This window comes from Lactuca saligna, chromosome 7 (genome assembly GCF_052625555.1).
Source record: "Lactuca saligna cultivar CGN05327 chromosome 7, ASM5262555v1, whole genome shotgun sequence".
NCBI lineage: Eukaryota > Viridiplantae > Streptophyta > Magnoliopsida > Asterales > Asteraceae > Lactuca > Lactuca saligna.
The window spans coordinates 10935185-10942290 of record NC_136423.1 but is presented as its reverse complement, the minus strand read 5'-3'; the positions used below and the strand labels follow the sequence as shown (position 1 = coordinate 10942290).

Here is a 7106-nt window from a genome sequence, read left to right as displayed (position 1 = left end):
CATCATCATACCCAACATATTCGTATATATAAAATACGTATACAGTTTAAATCCTTTAAAACATGTATAAAACGTTCATCCAGCATAGACAGCAAGTATTCAGATAATATGCACACATAGCACGTAGTTTATATAAAATACTTCATATCTATGTGTAAGATGAAAGGGACTATGCACTCACAACACGTAAATTATATAATAAATACTTCATATCTATGTGTAAGATGAAAGGGACCATGCACTCACCTGAAAGGTGGTGACTCAACACTCGGACAGCGCTTCGATACTCTCAAAGCAAATTCCTTCGATAAAACCTAGTATCAATACCACTAGGGTTTAGTCTAACGATAACCGCGACAAACTAATAGTCTGACTATTATTATTATTATACAAGCGTTAAATAACACTCAATATAACTCATAATAATAGCCCAAATACTCATTATAAGTTCCTAATAATGTTACTATATTAAAACATAAGCTATACTAAAGATAGCGTAGGCATAGCTCACTTACAGCGGGTTTTCTCGAAAACCGGGCTTCGCTGGAGCAGCGTTTCCGAGCCGAAAGACCCTTTTCTCGGAGCCGTCGGGCGCTCCGGGGCTTCCGCCTCGTGCTAGGGAGTTACCCTAGGCTTTAGGGGGTTAGGGAGGCTTAGAAAGAGAGTTTAGAGAGAGAAAGAGAAGTTGGAAGGTGTGAGAATGAATGGAACCCGACACCTCTATTTATAGGGGTGCTGACTGGTCTACTCGCCGAGTAGGGGGGACCTACTCACCGAGTTGGTCCATGTGGTGGCCTTCTGGTGGTGCCACGTGTCCAATTCTGGTGGTGCCACGTCACCCCTATCGCGTATCAGCCCTCAAACTTAGAAAAATCATAACTTTCGCATACGAGCTCCGTTTTCTACGTTATTTATATCCACACGTAGGTAAAATCAAGATCTACAACTTTTGTTTAGACTCCATCGGCTAATTCTCGACCGATCTCAAATTTAACAGTAGGAGGCGTTTAGACTGTTAAATGACCGCGAAGAGTTCATAACTCCTTCATACGGACTCCGTTTTTGTCTATCTTTTTACCGTTGAGTTCCTATGAATGAGATCTTCAACTCTCATTTAGGTCGCATAATCCAAAAACCGCTCGAATTAAAATTCAAGTTTCGGACTGTACACTGCTAAGCTGAATCTTAGAAAAATCATAACTTCCTCATACGAAGTCAGATTTGGGCGTTCTTTTTATCGACGCTCTTAGTTTAACATATTCTACGAATTTCATTTAGATCACTAAGGCTAAAAAGTCCTCCATCGTAAATTCACTATTTACGCTTCCCGGTGTCGTGCCGGTTCCGTCGCGAAACTTCGACGGGCCATAACTTCTTCGTTATAACTCGGATTTTGGCGTTCTTTATATGTACGGAAACCTCGTGATATATTCTGCAACTTGGTTAAGATTATTTATTCTAAATAATCTTTTGTCAAAAAGTCATTTTTGACCCATATTGCCTCTAAATTGACTAGCCCGGATCTGCGGGCGTTACATGTGGAGTTTGTAAGAAATCAATTTAATTTAGTCGGTCATCTAACAAAAGGTTTAGCAAGAGATCTTGTGCACAAGGCGGCTGTAGGGATGGGTTTAAAGTCCACTTAAAATCTTTCATATTGAGATACCCAATTCCCATCTAATGTAATATTAGATGCTGAATTCAATGTGGAAAGTTGATATTTGAAGATTGGAACACATTATTATCATCATCCCAAGGTAGGTGTTCAGTACAACAAGTTAAGGAGGTTGAATTTATATTCTTAATAGTTCTTTTGAAAAATTATATTTGTAGGTGCAAGAATAAAAGAACTACATATATAAGCATGAAGTTTAGCTGCTTCAAGAAGTTAGGACTTGACTTTGATATGCTTATTGAAGGATGGGACACAAGCTAGTAAAATATAGTGTCAAGTTAGAACTTATGAGAATGTAAACTGTTGTGTGTATTATCTTCATGTATTCACTATAGATAGAAAGGGTTCAATCCTTAGTGATACCCTGATATTCGAATATTTGGATTATATAATATACTAATGTGAAATTCAATCGTCACGATATTTCATTTATGCATCAGTTTTGTTGGTGTTATGTTTCATTTTAAGTTAATCAAGATTACACTTAAATAGGGGAGGTTTGTTGGTGATTTGTTATCATCAATGCTATTTAAGTGTAATAGGATTACTTTGTTGACTAAAAATGATCTTGATAACTATTAAACAAGTAAGGAAGGTGTGGAGTACACACTTGTTTAAGTTTGATCAAGTATTAAAGTATATTGTCATTTAGGGGCGAAGCCCCTGAACGAACGGGGGTTCGGGGGCAACGCCCCTGGGAGCAGGGTCCAAGGGGCAGAGCCCCTGGCTGGGGTCGAGCTGCTAGGTTAGTGCGGGAAAATTTTATGTGGGTTATATTGTTGTATTAAAAATGCATCAAAAAATTCAAAATTTGAATATTTGACCCGATTTTGACTTTGTAATAATCCTTATATAAAACCTGGATTTATAACAGTTTTTACTGTTGAGAAAAACTATTATATGATAGTTTTGACAGTTTTTCAGATAAGGAAGGTTTATAACCAATTTTAGTCACTTTTTCTGGTACTCACGAAATTACACCATCTCATTTTCTTTTTCTTTTCTCTCTGATTTTATCTGAGTCTTATCCAATTGAGGATTTGGGAGTACCACCCAAATACTTCGATTTGAAAGTGATTATCACGATTCTCAGATTTACAAGTACCACTAAACCATATTTCTAACACCAAGATTGTGTTCAAAGCTTAAAAGTTGAGAAGACTTTGATCCAATATCTCCCCATCGAATCAGATACGAGATGGAACAAAATCAAAGCATATGGAATCCAATTTCGCTCAAAACATTATCAATACAAAACATTATCAATACAAATAAGGAACGATCATCACAAAAATCAAAGTAGTATAACCATCCACTGATTGAAACATTAGTCAATCATCTTCATCTTCTTTCTAATCTCATTCAGCCAAACCGAACTTCAACTCCATCAAATCGAAACAAAATCAGAATTTTTATCATGCCATTGAAATGCATATCATAATTCGATTTCCACATATCTGGGTCTAAAGTTTTCGATGTCAGAAACTTGCTTCTTGGTCTATAGTCACCATTGGATTTTGAGGGAGTAGCGTAGGGAGCATAAGGTAGATGGAGAAGCACAGGTCATGGGTGGATTTGTCATCACTGAGTTGAATTAGATGCAGACCCCCCTCCATCTCCAGCTGTATAAACGAAGGTGATGGTGGCGAAGTTGGGAGGCGTTGAATGTTGTCGGCTTTTTATGTGTATGGGTTTCCGTCGAGAAGAGGGATGAGAGGAATGTATTTCTGATTTGAGGCCAAATTTCTTTTGGCTGTGGAGAGAGAGAGAGAGAGAAAGGATGTGAATCCTTTCTTATTCTTTTGATTATTAAAATAAATAAATTAGTATTATATTTAAAAGGAAATTAAAGAAAAATGGAAAATAAATACCTAAAGGCATTACAATCATTTCAGTATTTGAAAGGACAAAAAGTCTAAGGAAATTAGCTTGAAAGAACTACAAAATCAAAAAAAAATCAAGTTTTTACTAAAACCTTGAAAAAAATACATAGGAAAGCGACATTTTTGCAATTTTGTCTTAAAACAAAAACTAATTTATAAAGGTTCATTTTATCGATTTAATGTATCGTTCGAATTGTAAATGGTTTTGTGAGATTTTTACAGAAAAATGATCTGATTTAGTGCTAGCTAGAAGTCTCCTCTCAAAAGTCAAAACATCCAAACGCTCGGTCTCTCCAATCAAATGGCACACCCGCCGCCGTCTCCGTCGTCTTCCACCGCTCAATACACCCAACAATTCCTCAGTTCTGTCCTCTCCCAGCGCGGCCCTTCGTCCCTTCCCTACTCCGAAGATGTCAAATGGCTCATCCGTCAGCATCTCATCTCTCTCTCCGAAACCTATCCCTCTCTCCAGCCCAAAACCGCAATCTTCACCCACAACGACGGACGCTCCGTCAACCTCCTCCAGTCCGAAGGCACAGTTCCGATGGTGTTTCAGAACATCACCTACAATATCCCCGTCGTGATCTGGCTCATGGAGACTTACCCTCGTCATCCGCCTTTCGTCTTCGTGAACCCCACGCGTGATATGATCATCAAAGCCCAACACTCTTTTGTTAATCCATCGGGATTGGTTTCCATCCCTTACCTACAAAATTGGGTTTATCCAAGCTCTAATCTGGTTGAATTAACTCGTAATTTGAGTCATTATTTTGGTAGCGACCCCCCTTTATACTCTCAACGACGACCAAACCCTACAAACCCTACTCCAAACCCTAATTACAATCCATCTGTATCTTCAAATGCATCGCCTTCTGGTTCGATTTCAGCGGGTTCTATACGGCCAGCGATTCCACCAAGGTCTTATCCGCCGTCACCGTATGGGAGTGCCTCCGGCAGTGGAAGAATTCCGTCACCGTCTCCCCCACAGCGGTTAGGATCAACAACGGAGGATCCAGGCGAGGTTTTCAAGCGGAATGCCATCAATAAATTGGTGGAAACTGTTCATGTTGATGTTGAAGCGTTGAGGAAGAAGAGGGAGGTTGAAATGGAAGGGATGTTTACTGCTCAAGCGGTGTTGAGGCAGAGAGAAGAAGAGGTTTTGAAAGGTTTAAGAGAGATGCAATACGAAAAGGAAGCTTTAGAGCAGCAGTTACAGATGGTTTTGATGAATACAGACGTGTTAGAAGGGTGGGTGAGAGAGAATGAAGGGAAATTGGGAGGAAATACAACAAATCTTAATGGCGATGAAGCTTTTGAGCCATCAGATCCTTTATCAAAACAGATGCTTGAGTCAACTTCATCTGATCTTGCTATAGAAGATGTAGTTTATGCATTGGATAAAGCTGTTCAAGAAGGGTCAATACCATTTGATCTGTATATGAGGAATGTAAGATTACTATCTAGAGAACAGTTCTTCCATCGTGCAATGGCTGCAAAAGTCAGGGCTGCTCAGATGCAAGCTCAAGTTACAACAATGGCTTCCAGAGCACCTCCATATGCTATTTGAGTCGGCCATCTTGTTGTGTGGTATGTGCAGCTTATCAAAAAAAAAAAAAAAAGAAAAAGAAAAGTTGATTAGTCATCCTTGTTTATTTCTCATCATGTTTTCACCTTTACTTGTGAAGATCTGTGAATTCATTAGATATGTGTTACTCACTTTCAAAGACTTCTTATAGAACAAAGAACAAGATTATGTTAATTCAATATTGCTAGCATAAACAATAGGGTGTTTGGAGTTGTGTTTTGAAAGTGATTATGCGATACTTAACAATTATAATGAGATAATTAGTTTTAATAAAATGTTTTACTAGAGGTAGTATATGATCATTTGATGTGCTTCTAGCCTTTTACTGCCTGAAGTTACAATAATTTTCAATGGTATTTAGTGGTTGAGATATTTTGATTATATAATGAAGTAATACTGTAATAGATCAAATAGGGTTTAAAGTAATATGACATAACTTTTTAACCTTTGACATGATTGGACACACAATAGATTACTATGTGTGGTGTGCATTGGAGTAACGAATAATGTCAATGTGACAAAAACTGTAATTTTTTGTCCAACCAAGAAACATGGAATGAGGATTTGTTATTGTTCTTTTGTCTATATAAAAGACCTGAATGCCATTGTCATGGTAGACTGGGCTATATAGTTGATGTCAACTACACTGCAGAGTCATTTGACTTCATTATTCTATTCAACATATATTTGCATCTATTTGTGTTCAACATATGAACTTATTACTAGAAGCAAATCTTGATAGAAACTCAAATGTCACTTATACTAGAAGCCATTATTAAGAATAATGATTTGAATGAGTAATGGTACTTTTATCAGTTTATGGATAAAGTGTTATATATAATTTTATATTTTAATTTTTTTTAATAAATTAGATTAAATGACCAGGCTATTTTTGCATTAAACAAATTTTATAATATTCAACATCTTTGACAATATTTATCAATTTTAATGCGGGAGAAGTTGGAAGGAAAAAATAAAATAAAAGAACAGATAGGTAAATGGTTTATAAAACGTTAAGCTAGTTTTTTTTTTGCTTAATCCAATAGGTAGAAAAAAGAAGAAAAAATGATGTATAACTGTCCATGTTAAGGGTTTAACTCATTGACTATAAAAGAAACATCTATTCTTCCATTAAATGTATAACTCATTGACTAATAAAGAAAAATCTATGTATATCCATCTAGATTAAATCTATCTGTAGAACTCATTAACTAAAAAAATAAACATTACAGAAACTCAAATGTCACAGAAACAAGGAGAAAAACAAGCACCACAAAGCTATAATTTATATTTTTAACTTTCATTCAAATTCGATTTCCATCAACTTTTTATTTATTCTCTATTCATAGCTTTTGCAGATTTGAAGGACCCAAATGTTATTACCATTTTATATTTGAAAACTAATTATTAATCAACTGTCTGTTATTAGGAACGAAAAGTTAAAAGATCCACAAAGAATATGAAACCTTCCTAAAAGTTAAAAGATCCACAAAGAATATGAAACCATTAAAACTTAAAAGATACACAAGCAAGATGAAATCATCAAGATTAGTGGAAGTTGCTCTCCCTTATGGATTGGGAGACCTAGGTTCGATCCCTCCTGCCCCCATTTCGTTTATTCGTTGCGTTTTTCCCTCCAAAGAAGCATCGCTGACTCAGCCCCTTTACGTTTTTGAGGCATTATCGCACAAAAATCCGACTTTGGGCATAATCGACCATTTCATGTAAAATTGAGGGCTTTTATGACAAAAACCCATCTAGTTGTTACTTTGGAAAAGATTAACAAGTGCAATTGCAAAAGAATGAAATGGGCATTCATTCATATTTGAAGCCGCTCATAATCATATCATGGTTAAACTAACTAATCAGTGTACTTTTATTATATTACCTATTTAGTCATTTAAAAATTAGATAAATTTATGGATATTGTAGATGCAAAAAACAAAAACTCTGAAGAAGAATG

General features: G+C 36.3%; 1 pseudogene; it reads left to right on the top strand.

The window, feature by feature from the left end:
* Positions 1-3750: 3750 nt before the first annotated feature.
* On the top strand, positions 3751-5418 carry LOC145006089 (protein ELC-like pseudogene; annotated as a pseudogene).
* Positions 5419-7106: the final 1688 nt, after the last annotated feature.